The sequence below is a fragment of the Lygodium microphyllum genome, chromosome 11 (genome assembly GCF_053477565.2).
Source record: "Lygodium microphyllum isolate KBCC chromosome 11, Lygodium_microphyllum_v1.1.10, whole genome shotgun sequence".
In the NCBI taxonomy this organism is placed as follows: Eukaryota; Viridiplantae; Streptophyta; class Polypodiopsida; order Schizaeales; family Lygodiaceae; genus Lygodium; species Lygodium microphyllum.
This window is the reverse complement of record NC_141145.1, coordinates 7,733,472-7,750,427: the sequence shown is the minus strand read 5'-3', so window position 1 is coordinate 7,750,427 and position 16,956 is coordinate 7,733,472.

The following is a 16,956-nucleotide window of genomic DNA, read 5'->3' as shown; positions in this document are numbered from 1 at the left end:
AAATTTTACATGCCTAGGAAGCTGACTTCATGGGCTATCAAAGCCCTATGAAAATCCTCCAGATTGTGGACTGTATAAAGCACGCAGGGCACTCGATCAGATTCGGCGTAGTTCAGGACAGGTTTCCGCGATTTCTGTAATGCCAAGGTCAGGGCGCATCAATGTGGTCAATTTATGTGCTAGGATGAAGCGCCTTGAGTAGAAGAACAATCCCCTAGAAGGAATCAAGAGCTGAAGTGACCTGATTGAGAAGTTATTGAATCTCCAAGTGAGGTAGGTCCTGTCTGGCTATGGCAGACACAGAGCAGAGATTGAGAATTTTCACAATGCTGAGCTTCAGATAGCCAAATGTCATGGATTGATGTGATATAGGGAAGCTTTGTGAGTTGGGGAATACTTTTCCAGAAGGAAGCTCCAAGAGATTTGACCTGTGGAGTGATATATAAGCAGCTCAATCTGACAGGGTGCTGCTGGCTATGGCTGCCATGGAAGCTTCAGTGAGAGTAGAGTTGGGAAATGAAGTCATGAGCTGACATTGAACTAGATTGAGGTTGAGAGGAATCAAGAGAGGCTGGAGAAGCAATGCCATGCCCAATTGGGCTCTGATACCATGTGAGAAATGCGGGATCTAGAGCATGGCAGTGAGTTATGGTGGATGAAAGAAGAAGTGTGGACTCATAATGAAGAAGATAAAGACACTGTTTGTTACACAAGTGAATTAGGTTCCAAGATTGAGACTTGGACTCATAAACACAATCTTGTGTATGTGGACAATGACATTGACACTTCACTGAAATGAAAAGAGTACTATCATTGCATTAAGAAAAGGAAGCAAGTACAATGCTTTATAGGAAAGTAGAAAATTGCAGTAGGCACCATTGTGTATATGGGATAGGTTAGCCTGCATGTCCTTGACCCTGAAGCTCCATACAAAGAGTCTATTTAGTGAGTGTGATTGCTGATTCTCAACAACAAAGCTTCTCATCTACTGATGGCAATGTGAGGGCAATAAATGGTCTGAGGCCTACACGTCTGATGCAATCCACCTCTAGAAGGAGAGAATAATCATGGACTGCGAGGGGAATATACTGTACCACAATCAAAGGGGAAGAAGAAGAAAATGATGCCATTTAGACTATAGTAGAAACCACACTCACAAACCAGGAATCAAAGAGAAAACCTGCAAAACCCACAAACAAAACCACCACTGAGACCATCGACAGGAGAAAGATTTAGGACAAGACCCACTGGACTAAACCACCCCAAGCAAACCACATCCTACAGAAAATTCGACATGACCTATGCACATATGCGACCGAAAGCTTGGTGAATATGTAGTACAAACAGACACCCAAAACCCCGTAATCAAACACACAAAATAAAACAAAAGTGTCACACATACCGTAACCCAGACACTAAACAGACTCCAAACAGAATCACAGACTCGGACTAGTAAAATAGACATGAACAGATATGATTGACATCTTTGACCAAGAAAACCCAATCCCCGTAAACGTTCAGGGTCCTACAGTGCGGTGAAGTGGATGGGTGAACTCATCGACAGGAGAGAGCATAGTTCATTATTAATGTTTAATCCGTTAATGCATGGTGAGTCGGAAACGTAGCCCAGCCCCTCTTAGACTTGACACGACTTTACTTGACTGGGTCTCTACTAATGCAGTTCATTGTTATAATTACATGATCTGTGGCACTTGTGTGCATGCATGCATGACTTCGAGGGGTTCATTTTATTACAAGTTAAAGGTGTCTGTTACGCGTGTGCATGTGCATTGGTGAATGGGTTTGAATTTACAAAAATTAAGTGGGTTATGGTGCAAAGGTGCTCGTGCAATGGCAGGATTCCTTTTACAATTAACGTTCGGGTTCGTTTTGTTACAATTTTATAAAGTGCAGTCTCTTAATTTTGTGTATGTGCAATGGTCAATTGATTTTAATCACAATTTAAATGTGTGTTATGGTGCAACGTGAGAGAGGAAAAAAGAGAAAAAACCTGGCAATGTGTGGGTTTGTCTGCAAAGTCTGAGACGACGGCCTCGAAAAGGGAAAGACGCAATCCACCGATAATCCACAAAACTGACAAAAGGCTGACTAAGACTAGTCGTCCTATCGTACAGGAAAACGGAAAAACAACTAACACATTGACCAAAAAGAAATAATAAAGCAAATGGGACGTGTGACCAAAGAAAAAAAATGGAGATGTTAGGGGTTTGGATTGATTTGGATTTAAGATTATGATTGTCTAGTTTTGTGGGTTGTTTTTGTTTTTCTGTTTTTTTTTTGAAAGTTTGGTTTGGCTGTATTTTTTTTTGTTTATTTTTTTAAAAAAGTGTGTTTTGATGTGTTTGTTTGTTTGTTTTTTTGTTTTTTGTTTTTTGTTATTTTTATAAAAATGATGTGGACATGAAATTTCAACAACCAATCATGAGCATCAAGTGTAAAGAAGGTGATCGGATTTAATTTATTTTTTTAGCTCATTTGGGGGATTAAAAATGATTTTTTCCATTGAATTTTTTTAAATAAAAAAATTTAGGGTTTTGGCTCCAATTAATACTTTTGCCAATTAAGGAAAGCATTTTCAATAAGAAAATATTGGCAAAATGTACAAAAGAATTCGTAAAATTTGCAAAAAAAAAATAAATCTGACATTATTTCGGCATTTTTATGAATTTTTAAGGAAATTTTTCCATTTTTTTCATGGTTTTGAAAAGAGTTTCAATTTTTTATTTTTGTACTTTTTTAAAAAAAAATAGGTTGGAAAAATATGTCAATTATTTGCAGAAATATTGGGAATTTTTTAGGAATTTTTCTATAAATGTTTTTATTTTTACTTGATTTTTAAGAAAAATTTAAATTTTTAAATGTGTTTTTAGGGTTTTGCGGGATTTTAAATTAAAAGGGCAGTACCCGGCTACGTGTGAACAGCTGATAAGGACTGCGTGTGAACGGCTGGTTGCAGCACACCACCACACAGACAAAGCGGAATGCGCGTCCCCACGCATGAACAGTCACGAACAAACACACTCCCGCACGAACAACACACGCAAACAGCCACACGCACGCACACCCTGCGTGTGACAGGGGGCCTAGAAGAGGGTACGGGTGTGTGTGTTGTTTGTAAATTAATTCGTTGTGGTGTGCGCTTCGGGGGGGGGGGATGGAAAAAAAGGGCGTAGAAGGGGGGTTTGCGTGTATGTGTGGGAAGGGGTATGTGAATGGGGGCTTAGGAGGGGGAGGTTTGTATGTGAATGGGGGTGTGACTGTAACACTCTTTTACATGGGGGAACACGTAGCAGGAAGCCTTTGAGCAGATGAAGAAGTGCATGAGCCAAACTCCTGTCCTAAGGGTGTCGAACTTCACCAAACCCTTTGAAATCTCTACAGATGCATCTGACTATGGCATAGGGGATGTATTGGTCCAAGAGGGTCACCCCATTGCGTATGAGTCAAAGAAATTTACCGATGCTCAAACAAGGTGGAGCACACATGAGAAAGAAATGTTGGCAGTCGTCCACTGCCTTAGAAAATGGAAGCACTATGTCCAAGACAAGCATACAATAGTCTTCACCGACAATATCTCCCTCAAATACTTCCAATCCCAACCCAAGTTATTAGCAAAGTAAGCCCGCTGGCTAGACTTCCTAGCCGAATTTGACCTGGAGATTAAGCACAAACCCAGCTCTACTAATAAAATAGCAGATGCCTTGAGCCGGAAAGCTGACCTGAAAGCTGTCAGTGTGGTCAGCACCAACTTCATAGAACTTGTCAAAGAGGCCCTAGAACAAGATCAAGAAATGCACAAGATAATCAAAGATGTGGAAGCAAAGAAGACACCACATGGAATGTACACCTTAGAAGAGGGTATTCTATTTTTAGGCAAGAGATTGTATATCCCCAACAACTCATCCTGCATGGGATACACGACGGAAAGATTGGAGGCCACAAAGGGCAAAGCAAAACCTTGGAGGCCCTTAGGAAGCAGTTCTTTTGGTCGAACATGAAGGAAGAAGTGATAGACTACATCAAAACTTGCCCCACTTGCCAAATGGTCAAAGCACCAAGATCAAGACCAGCCGGACTACTACAACCATTACCAGTACCTAACCGCCCATGGGATGTCATCAGCATGGACTTCATTGTGGAGCTACCGGAATCCCATGGGTACACAATCATCTTTGTAGTGGTCGACTATTTCTCCAAACAGGCCCACTTCATCCCGGCCAAACCACCACTGAATGCCAAGGAGGTAGGACGCCTCTTCTTCACACATGTATTCAAACTGCATGGCTTACCACTGGCCATTGTATCAGATAGAGATGGAAGATTCATGACCGACATGTGGAAGGAACTCTTCAAGACTCTGGAAACCCAACTGAGATTCTCATCATCCTTCCACTCGGAGATAGATGGACAGACAGAACGAGTCAACCAAGGCATCGAAGATTACCTCCGCAGCTATGCTAGAGTGGATCAGAAAGATTGCGCCTTGTACCTTGACGTCTTGGAATTCCACTATAATAGCTCCATCCACTCGGCTACGGGGTACACTCCCTTTGAGTTAGCCACAGGAAAAGAAGTCATTACACCATTGGCCTTAGCATCTGGAGCGGCCAAAGCGGAGGATCAAGATGCAAAAGAATTCTTGAAGAAATGGAGAGATTGCAATGCAGCAACTAAGCAAAGTCTCAAGCAGAGCAAGATAACAATGACAGAGCAAGCAAACAATAAGAGAAAGGCGGTACTATTCGCCAAAGGAGACTTGGTCCTAGTGAGCTCTAAGAATATGTCACTTCCCAAAAACATGACCCCCAAGTTCAATCACCGTTACTATGGACCCTACCGAATCACTGACATGCTGAACGAAGTCACCTACAAGCTGGACCTGCTAGACAGTGTTTGTGTTCATAATGCCTTTCATGCTCGTCTTCTGCGCAGGTTCTATCCCGACAACCAATGGGGACGGCGTGTACCAATGCTCCATTCCAATGGTCCCTTCGAAGTAGAAGCATTCCTCCGACGCCGGGAACAAATAGGCTTCCCCGAATACCTCACCAAGTGGCGCGGGCGTCCACTCAAGGAGGCCACTTGGATATCAGAAGCGGAGGCCCGTGAATGCGGAAAGGATGCCTTCGCCCTTTGGCTCGAGGAGAACCCCCCTGCTCCTTCTACTGACCCTTGAGCCGCCTCAACACTTCAACAAATAATGCGGTTCTCAATCATAGACCCCCAATGTGCCTCCACTCCTCAAATGTAATTGAGTCGAGGGTGGACTTGCATGGTAGCAATCATCACAAATAACTCCATCAAAAAAGAAAAAGCCCCAACGTCTTAGTGCGGCAGACACTGGCCAGTCTGATAGTATAGACTATGTTAAGTCCCCGCGGTCCCCTTAGACCAGCAGACACTGACCAGCTTGCTAGGAAAAGCTGTGTTAAGACCCCGGATGAGTCAAATAACAAACGCTACCCTTAGATTGCTGAGGTCAGCAATCCAGTAGGCGGGGGTGAGTGTAAGGGCTTTGTAGCTATACCATGCCATTGCTACCGATTGCACCTATATAGGGAGTAGTAGTGACTCAAAGCCCTGCCTTGGTTCCACTCTACGTGTGATTCCCTATGGCCAGTGGTGAACCCTCTTATGTGCGGCGTCACGAGGGTGTAGTCCTGGGATGTGTCTATGTTGTCCCGCTTTTGGATTGAATAATACAAGAGTATACCTTGAGCTCATATCATGTTACCTTTCTGTGCTGTGTTGAGTGCGTCTTTGGTGAGGTGGGAGAGGGGGGCAGTGATAAGGCTATAATCTTTGATGAATCTTCGACAAAATACTGTGAAGCCTAGGAACTCCCGCACTTCTCTTACAGTTTTCAGTACAGGCCATCTTTGGACAGCTTCCACTTTCTTAGGGTCCACTTTGATTCCATCTAATCCTACAATAAAGCCTAAGAATTCCAATTCTTTCACCGCGAACTCACATTTTTCCGACTTGGCATATAACTGATGCTGCCGCAATTTCTCAAAAACTTTGCGTAAGTGTTGCTTGTGCTCTTCTAAGGTCTTGCTGTAGACTAGGAGGTCATCTATGTAGATAATGACAAAGATATCTATCTTTGGTCTAAAAATTCCATCCATGAGGCCACAAAATGTGCCTGGCCCATTGCTTAGGCCGAACCCTAATATTAACCACTCAAAACTACCATATCGGGTACGGAAGGCTGTTTTTGGGATATCTTTTTCGGCTATGCGGATTTGGTGGTATCCTGATCTAAGATCAATCCGACTGAAGTGCTTGGCCCCGTGCAGTCTATCTAAGAGGTCTTCCACTAGGGGCATAGGGTATTTGTTTTTAATGGTGATTTTGTTAAGAGCCCTATAATCTACATAGAGTCTAAGTCCCCCATCCTTCTTCTTTGCAAACAACACTGGAGCACCAAAGGGGGATTTGCTAGGGCAGATGAATCCTTGTTCTTCTAGTTCATGTAGTTGCTTCTTCAATTCCATGAGCTCGGTGTGGTTCATGTGATAGGGAGCTCGGGCCGGTGGGGCAGACCCTGGAATCAGCTCAATCTTGTGATCCACATCTCGTCTGGGTGGTAGACCCTTGGGTAGTTCAGCTGGCATTACATCTTTGAATTCTTCAAGTATTTCTGCCACTTCTGTGTTCCTCTTCTGTTGTTTGGGTTCCTTGCCATTTTCTTCTTCTTCAATTGGTCGGATCATACACAGATAGACCATATCTCCTTGTTTGACTGACTTCTCGACTTGCTTTGCACTGCATGTCATGATACGTGGCCTGATAATGGTCCCTTGGACCGGTGCTTTTTGGGTTTGGCCTTTTGGTTGGTTTGTAGTTGGTTTTACTGTTTGGCATGATACTCCTGGCTTATTCTCCTTCATTTGCACCTTGATTGGGGTCCTACCAGGTAGCTGCATTCTTTCGCATGGTACTCTTATGCCTTCTCCTTGCATATCTAGCATCATTTCATTCACACCCTTACCAAACATTGCAATGACATACTTGTTATAGAATTCTAGGCCTAATATCACTTCAAAATCATCCATGGGGATTACTAAGAAGTTGAGTTTCACTTTCCACTTGTCGGCTTCCACTTGGACTACAAAGACTTGTTTTACTTCCTTGGCTTCTCCTTGTGCGAATGTTACTGTTAATCCTTCTGGGGCTTTTGATAGCTTCAATCCATGTTTTTCTGCACACTGTGGTGTCATGAAGTTGTGTGTTGCTCCTGTGTCCACCATGATAGATTGGTTTCCTTCGCCCATTCGGCCTTTGATATATAGATGGTGGACTGCCGCTACCCTGGCTGCCATACATTGGGGTCGGGCACTAATTGACCCTACCCTTGGGTGATCCATGCTCTCTTCACTCCCATTTGGAATTTCCTGGATACGCGGCGGTAGTGGTTCTTCTCCTCCATATGCACAAGTTGCATTCACCATTGATCCGCTCAATGAAGCTGTGTCTTCTATTGGGCATCTGTTTTGGTAGTGTGGACCCCCGCATTTGAAGCATCTAATGCCAGTGGAAGGACTTGGGGGTCTCCACCATGATGTGTTTGATGTTGCGGGCCCATATGATGTGCTAGGGGTTGCCCTGTAGTGATTGTTTCCCCATCTCCCTACTGCTCCTCTTGGTACTAATGCGGTTTGGGATACGGCCATGGTGTTAGTGGTGTTTTGACTCCTTGTATCTGTGAATGCCCCTCTAGGAGCATTGGGCCTCTGGTTCCAGGAGTTGTTGTTGTTGAAGGTGTTGTTGAACCTGTTTTGATTCCCTTGTGCTGTTCTTCTGCCTTCCAGGTCCACCAGTCGTTCGGCCATTCTCATGGCTTCTACTAAGCTTGTTGGCTCCTGTCTCTCCACATCTCTTCTAGCCCATTCTTGCATCCCAAACAAAAATCCATGTAGCTTAGTGTCGGTATCCATGTTTGGTAGTTGCAGCATGATTTGCCTATATTTGCTGACATACTCTTTCATCTTTCCCTGTGCTTGCTTGAGGTTTCTCCATTCATCTCTCACTTTGAATTTCTCCAGCTTTGGAATAAACTAGTCCTTCAGTTGTTCCCACGAATAGATTGTGTGGCCCTACTCTTGTTCTAAACTGGCAGCGTCCTCCTCCAAGTAAATGACTGCCACTTCCCCCTTCCTGTCTTCGGTAATTCTTGAATACTTTAAGTACCTATCCACCTCTGCGATCCATTTCTTCAGAACCAACCCATCTCTCTCTCCCTTGTACTTGGCGGGTTGGGGCATCTTGAATTTTCCATAATCATCTTCTGAACTACTGCTATCTTCCTCTTCTTTGCGATGGTGCTTCTTCTCCTTCTTCTTGTCTTTCTTTTTGCTTCCTAATTCTACTACTTTCTCCTTCTCCTTCCTTCTATCTTGCGCCCTCCTAGATGACTCCTCTCTACCCGTTCTATCCATCTCCTCTTGCATTCGGTGTCTCCTCTCCTCTTCTTGTTGTTGACTCAACCATTCTCTATAGCCCTGCTCTACTTCTAGTTTTTTCCTCCTTTCTTCCTCTTCCTCTTTCATCTGCATGTTCCTCCATATTGATTCTAGCATGCCTGACATACCATCTAATTGTCTTTCTAGTCCGACCACCTTCTCCTCTTGGGATACTCTCCATTCTTGTCCCCTACTCTTCTTCCTCTCCTCCAGTGTCGGGAGGGTGATGTTCTCCCTTTCTTCCTCCATGTGGTTGGTAGTGGTGTCGACGCGGGGAAGCCATGTTTCGCCTGTGGTGGTGTGGGTCGTGCTGCGGGGAAGCCGTGTCACGTCTTGAGACGGTGGGATGTCGAGGTTGGGGGCGTCACGCCAGGGCGACGCGTCGAGGGGCATCGCGCCAGCGCGACGCGACGTGGGGCGACGCGACGCGACATGGGGCGACGCGACGTGGGGCGACGCGACGTGGGGCGTCGCGCTGTGGGTTGTTACGACTTCGATCTCTTCGGGGCACTGGATCTTTCCTCCTGCTTCCGTGAGCACTCCTTCACTCCGAGCAAGAGTTGCTCTGATACCAAGTGTGATAAACTTGCACTCGTTACACACTCAACATGGCATAGAAAGGTAACACGATATGAGCTCAAGGTATACTCTTGTATTATTCAATCCAAAAGCGGGACAACATAGACACATCCCAGGACTACACCCTCGTGACGCTGCACATAAGAGGGTGGGGGAAGGAGGAGGGAGAGGAGAAAGGGAGGGAGGAGGAAGGAGGGAAGCAGGAGGAGAGAGAGAGAAAGGGGGTTACGGGGAGAGAGAAAGAAGAAGAAGAAAAAAGATAGAAAGAAAGAGGGGGGGGGAGAGAGAAGGGGTAAGGGCCACGGGAGGGGGAGGGGAATTCATATTTTAAATTAATTAATAAATAAATTAAGGAATAAATTTAAAAATAGAAAAAAGAAATGAAAGGCGCGCCCTCGTCCTGCGCGCGTGCACGGGGCGGGGTAAAAAAATTTACCGTGGCGGGATCGGAATGGCGTCGGGACATTGGCATGGGGTACGCGACGGGGGTATGTGGAGACAAGTAAAATCGAAAATGGGCGCGTTCATGCGCAGGACGAGTCGCGCGAGACACGTCAAAACAAGGAAAAATTAATATCGCCCAATCCGATCGTCGAAACGAAATGATGTAAAAACAAAAATTGTGCAGGACAGCAGGGGGAAGATAGGGAAAAAGTGCAACAGGGGTTCTGTTGGAAGACAGGGCATTCACATGCAAAAAACATAAAAAACGGGTCCAAAAACGCAAACGAAAATTAATATTGAAAGATATGTGCATTGGAACGAAGTGCAGGAAAAAGGAAAAATGTGCAAAAGAACGTGCGCAACAACCCTATCGTGTCAAAACACCGTTTCCACTGATATAAGATGCATTCACATGGAAAAAACTCAAAAAGAAACCCGAAAAGGGATTCAAAAATTAATACGGAACGATCCGTGCACCGGAACGAAGTGCAGTAAAAATGCAAAATGTGCGGGGGACAAAGTTTCACAGGCTTATCATGTTAAAATGTAGTTCCGATAGGGTTCGGAAGCGTTCACATGCAAAAAACACCAAAAAGACACTCAAAAACACATTTAAAAATTAATAATTAATAATACAAAAGTCGAAATAAGGGGGAGAAAAAAGGAAAAATGTAGGGAAAGGTGTGGTGCACATGGTTGTCAAGTCAAACTTGAATTCCGATGCAAACAAGGCAGGTTCACATGGAAAAATGTCAAAAAGACGCACGAAAAGGTCTCGAAAAATCCCAAATTTAAAATGGACAAACCATGCATCGAAATGACACGGAGTAAAAAGAAAAAATGTCAGGGGGAAAGTGGTTGTTAGGGCTATGATGTCAGATCACTGTTTCGAAGCAAGAAAAGCACGTTCACATGGAAAACCGTCTAATTTGTGCAAAATGCTTCAAAAAGTAATAACTCGAGAACCGTACATCGGAAGAGGGGTAGGTAAAAAGGAAAATTAGACACTTCAAAGGGATGAACAGGGCTATATGTTTGGATTGGAATTTGGGGGAACGTAGGGTGCGTTCACTTAGAAACACAACAAAATAAAGGAGAAAGGAAAATGAAGGAGGAACATCCCCAAGGGAGGGAGGACAGTGGACGGGTGGGTGGGGAAGGGACCTTAGGAGTATAACAGAAAGTCATGGCATACATGCATGAGCAAAGCGAGGCATATGCAGGGTGGTATGCAAGGTAGACGCGTAGGGATGTGTCCCCACACTTAAAACCTTAACGGGTAGGGTTGACTGATCAACAGGGACCTAATACCACACGACAGACCAACCGCTAATGTCCCCACACTTAAAACATGAACATCACTGACAACAAAAAGTGTAGGGTTAGAAAAACTTGGCCCATGTTGTCGAGAATCAAAGTTGACACGTTCACTGTCATTGTCGACTGCAGGAGGTACCAAGGTATCTTCACATCACACGTCCTTCGTGGTAGGGACCACACGGCAGCACCCAGGGAGGTAGCTGGTGGATGACTCTCATCGAGTTGGTGTCGCTGATGAAGGAGAGTCACTCAGCTTACAACACTCAGATGGGATGAGAGAACAGTCGCTCGCCCCATTACGAACATCACTCGATAAATAATGATTGAAACCCATATCTCACACCCGGTTTAGGAATTGACAAAGGAATGGTACAAAGGAGTACGCCAAGGTGCACAGTTGATGGTGCATCAGTGCGTCCAACCCGTCTGCCATAGTTGCAAGGAGGAAGGCAAGGGAGCCTTACAGTGCAGTGTATAGAATAGGGTGACGTGTCCTGTGATGATGGTAGAAACCCACCCCATGGGTGCATAGGGAAAAGAGAACATACCTTGTGTCAAGGGTCGTAACATCCCTCAATCCTTACCTCACGGTAATCGATTGAAGAAACTCCAGTCACACTCAGCCCACCCTCTATCTCACGCTCTGTTGAAAGATACAGAGGGCAGCCATGTCTTGAAACCCGTTGATGTAATCCTCACGATCACTTGTGCAAAGGTTGTATGCCTTGTGCGCATTTGATGGTGCAACTATGCATCCCGCACAGTGCCGGCATACGGTGCGAGAAGGAAGGCCAGGGAGCCTTATGGTGCAGTGCACAGAAACAAATCATGCTTTGTCCATTGAGAGGCCCATCCCGTGCGTGCAACACTTCATTCACACTTCTCACCTCTCATTTGATTTAAAGGGAAAAGACTGGTCACTCGCCCCACCCTCTGTCTCACTCTCTGTTGATAATTACAGAGGACAACCATCCTCACTTCCCCATCCGGTTAGGATGAAAGCTCGTGTCACTCGATTGTTTGTCGATGAAGATCGCGCCGTCAGTTGTTGAAGAGGCGTACCCAGAGAGGTAGCCATCAGATCGAACGTTGTGTTACATAGGACATGGCATCTACTAGAGGACTGTCAAACGCTCTGTAGAAAGGCACAGAACACAGCGTACCAAGGGAGGCAGCTTCGGAACTGGATCCTGGGGATGTCAATTGATGAATCCACTTTTTGGACTACTAGGTGTTGCCACCTTTTCCACAGCCAGCTTCTCGCCCAAGGGTGTTAACCACCTTTTCTTGGAACGAGGCATGTTATGACAGGGAATTTCTTCCTTTTCTCCCATAACAGTTTTTTTTCTTGTCTTGTTTTTTTTTCTTTTTTTCTTTTCTTTTTTCTTGTTTTCCCCTATTCCCGAGGGTGTCTCCACCTTTTCTCGAAGAATAGGTCGGCATGACTTCATTCACTTCATTCACACTTCTCACCTCTCATTTGATTTAAAGGGAAAAGACTGGTCACTCGCCCCACCCTCTGTCTCACTCTCTGTTGATAATTACAGAGGGCAACCATCCTCACTTCCCCATCCGGTTAGGATGAAAGCTCGTGTCACTCGATTGTTTGTCGATGAAGATCGCGCTGTCAGTTGTTGAAGAGGCGTACCCAGGGAGGTAGCCATCAGATCGAACGTTGTGTTACATAGGACATGGCATCTACTAGAGGACTGTCAAACGCTCTGTAGAAAGGCACAGGACACAGCGTACCAAGGGAGGCAGCTTTGGAACTGGATCCTGGGGATGTCAATTGATGAATCCACTTTTTGGACTACTGGGTGTTGCCACCTTTTCCACAGCCAACTTCTCGCCCAAGGGTGTTAACCACCTTTTCTTGGAACGAGGCCTGTTATGACAGGGAATTTCTTCCTTTTCTCCCATAACAGTTTTTTTTCCTTGTCTTGTTTTTTTGTTTTTTTGTTTTTTTTTCTTTTCTTTTTTCTTGTTTTCCCCTATTCTCGAGGGTGTCTCCACCTTTTCTCGAAGAATAGGTCGGCATGACAGGGACCGAAGTCTTTTTCTCCCATGACCGATATGTATATTTTTTTTTCTTTTTTTTTTTCGAATTAAGCAAGGGAATGGTGGAAATACCATTTGTCAGAACCATCCTTGCCACTGCCGTTGGTGGAAAATAGAGGATAAGAGATCAGGGCTGGAAGGTAGGGCTGAGGGGACAAAGGGTTGCGTCCACCTCATTAGGAGTGGCTGAAGAATTGCTATTAGAAGTAGCATAAGAGTTACAGTGCCACGCCAACGGGGGAAAGAATCAGGTGACTGTGATTGTCAAGATTCCCAAGGAGGGAAGTACTTCTTCAGGCGATATCCATTGATCAGGAAGGGATCATCAGAGGCATCAACGGCCTGCACTTGGATAGAGCCATTAGGGTTGACAACAAGTACCTTATATGGACCCATCCACTGCTATTGGAGCTTGCCAGGAAACTTGCCAAATCGTGAATCATAGGCTAGGACCAAATCACCTTCTTTGAACTCATTGTGCTTGATGAAGCTGTCATGGTAAGCCTTACGTCGAGCTTGCGTGGCTTCCATGCACTGTAAAGCCATCCTGTGAGTTTCGTCCAAACATTCCAAGTGCAGGAGATGGCGTTGCAGTGAATCATCGTCCCCCAAACACTCTTTAATAGCCACTTGCAAAGAGGGAAATTCCAGTTCAACAGGGAAAACTACTTCTGTACCATACACCCGCTGGAAGGGTGTCTATCATGTAGTTGCTTTATGGGAGGTTCTGTATGCCTAGAGGGCCTCTGTAAGTCGATCATCCCAATCACGACGATGTACGGCAATTGTCCTTGTCAGGATCGAGTAGAGGATGTGATTGGTGACTTCGACTTGGCCGTTGGCTCTAGGGTAATAAGGAGTGGACTTGCGATGGCGGATCTTATACAGCTATGTCAACTCTTCCATGACTTTATTAATGAAATGAGTGCCTCTGTCACTTACCAGCTCTAGGGGACTACCAAAACGGGTGATGATATTCTCGTACATGAACAGGGCCATGCTATTACCATCGTCCCGTTTTAGAGCTTTGACTTCACACCACTTAGTAACATAATCCGTACATACTAGGATGTATCAGTTATGTTTCCTTCTGGTGGGAGGATCGATTGGCCGACGAAGTCGATGCCCCACTTCTCGAACGGCTTCAAAGGAAGGATAGGTTGCAATGGCATGGCACTTGTTTTGGTGGGTTTCCCCATTCGCTGACAAGCATCACATCTTTTATAGTAATCATATGCATCCTTGTGGAGGGTCGGCCACCAGTAACCTGCTAGTAGAGCTTTCCTGGCTGTAGCTTCTCCTACAAAGTGGCCCCCACATGGCTCGTCATGGCAAGCCTTCAAAACAATCCCAATCTCATCTCCTGCAACACATCTTCTGAACACTTTATCTTTGCCTTTCTTGTATAGTGCACCGCCTAACAGGGTGTAGGGGGCTGATTCTAACATAAGCTTCTTCCTTTCCCGACTAGAAATGCCAAGAGGGTACTGTTGGGTTGCCAACATATTGGCAATGTCTGCATACCAGGGGGTTACAGTTTCTACAAGGAATAGGGAAGCATCAGGGAGGACTGGATCATCCTGCTTCTCGTCTGCAATCTGCGGGATACGCAACAGATGATCAGCCAAAACATGGGAAGGACCAGGTTTGGTAATTACCTCAAATTCGAACGCCTAGAATAGAAGGAGCCATCTCATCATTTGTCCTTTCACGTTTGCTTTGTTTATTAGGAAGGACAGGGCCTCGTGATCCACATAAAATTTAAAGTGGCTAGACAGTAGGTAGTGGAAAAGCTTCTCCAGTGCAAACACCATTCCCAAGCACTCAAGCTTTGTTAGTTCTATTCCCTATTAGTGACCTTTCGGCTTGCATAATATATCAGTTGATCTAATTTGGAGGGGCCCTTTTGACATAGGACAGCACCTAGCCCTTCAACTGATGCATCAGTGTGTACATGAAACTCCTTCGTCCAATCAGGAGGTTGCAGAATGGGTGCCTCAACCAAACACTGCTTCAGAGTGTTGAAGGCTTTGTCACATTCTTCCGTCCAAATAAACTCCGCATCTTTCCTCAGAAGCTTGTGCAAGGAGAATGCCTTTGTTGCAAAATAAGCTATGAACCTTCTGTAGTAACCCACATGGCCTAGGAATCCCCTCAACTGTTTGAGGTTGGTGGGTGCTGTCAAAGCTGCGATATTCTCGATCTTTGCAGGGTTTGTTGATATCCCTTGTACAGAGACAATGTGGCCCAATAGAACTCCAGAAGAAACCCCAAAGATGCATTTATCGGGGTTGAGGGAGATCCCATACTCCTGGCATCGGTCAAAGCATTGTTCCAAATGTCCCTAGTGTTCACGAATCAAACTATAGACACAGAAGTCATCCAAATATACCTCTATAAAGTCGTGCAGATGATTTTGGAATGCGGCCATCATGACTCACTGGAAGGTAACAGGGGCATTGCAGAGTCCAAACGGCATCACTCGGTAAGCGTAGGTCCCCCATTCTGTGGTGAAGGTTGTTTTGGACTTATCTTCTTCTGCTATCTGCACTTGGTTGTATCCACTGAATCCATCCAGAAGGGAATAAAGCTCATGTCCTACCACTGTGTCCAAAAGTTGGTCTGTGAAAGGGATAGGAAAGTGATCCTTCTTGGTCTTGGAATTCAACTTGCGGAAATCCACACGTATACGAAGCTTGCCATTCTTCTTGGGTACAACCATGATGGGTGAAACCCATTCACTATTTGCCACTGGATAGATGAACTCGGCTTCCAGAAGCTTCAGCAGCTCTGCTTTCACCAAGGTTGAATAATTTGGATTCATTCGCCTCTGTCGTTGTCGTACTAGCTTGGCATTAGGATCCAAATCAATATGATGCTGACATATTGTGGGATCAATCCTCTTTAGGTCTTTGTAGGACCATGCAAACACGTCCAAATTCTCTTCCAACAAGTTGTACAAGGTTGACAACTCCTCTTCTGGTAGGCTACTACCCACCTTCAAGTGGCATTCAGTGCCATTTGCATCCACAAAGGTTAACTGCCTTTCACATTCTAGTTCACCGATGAAGGTCCCACGGACTGCTTCTAGGTACAAATCCGACTCCTTCAAGGGGGTGGTGTCCTCTTCTGATGTCCCACTAGACCCAAAGTCTTCTTGCAGTAAGGACTTAGGTTGCCCCTTGAAATGGTGAAATGGGATGAGCGCTGTCTCGATTTTGGTTTGAATGTTAATTACCTTAGAGCTTGAGGACTCCTCTTCAAAGGATGCATCCAGGAATGTTACAAAACAGGGGCTCTCGGAATTCTGTTGTGGCCTTGGGACTGGTACTTGTTGACAAGGAGCATCATCATCATCCTTTCTTGACAAGTGTGGATGGGTGCGACAAGAACCACTGATAAAAGATAGCTTATTTTTCTTGATCCACTTCTTATATAGGCTCTGCCTATAGAAAGATCCATTTACCAATCCAAAGGGTACCATTGCTATTCGGTCCCACAGCATGGAGTCTTCTGTTTCTGAAGCTTCTGGAACTCCCTCCTCATCTATACCTTCTGTGGTTGGAGTGATTTCTTCTGTCTCGCTTTCAAAGTCTCCTTCTTCAGATTCATCATCATCCTCTTCAGACTCCAGCTTTGCCTCTGTAGGTGCTGTGTAAGAGAAGAACAGGTCCTCTGATTCACCTTCTGCCTCTGTCTCTAGCTCTGCTATGGCCATTAACAGGGAGAGCAGTACATCCATGCTTCTATCTCACTGTCAGAAGTGATTTCAGAAATCGTTCCTGGTTCAGGCAGGAAGTATTCACCCATTGATAAGGACTTTGCATCTTGAGGAAGTTGGCTTACAGTACCTACTGTCAGGAACTGTGCCAATATTTTCTTGGGAAGGATCTGTTTGACAACATCTTCGTTTGTTGATGTTTCGTCTATAGCCTCATTGGGGGAGTCAGAAGATAATTCCAAAGAGGTGGATCCATGTCCTTTTTTAGCACCATATAACTTCAGCATCACTTTATTGGGTCCTCTACCCAAGGTCAAGGTTCCTTTGAACCAATCCGCTGGCTTCAAA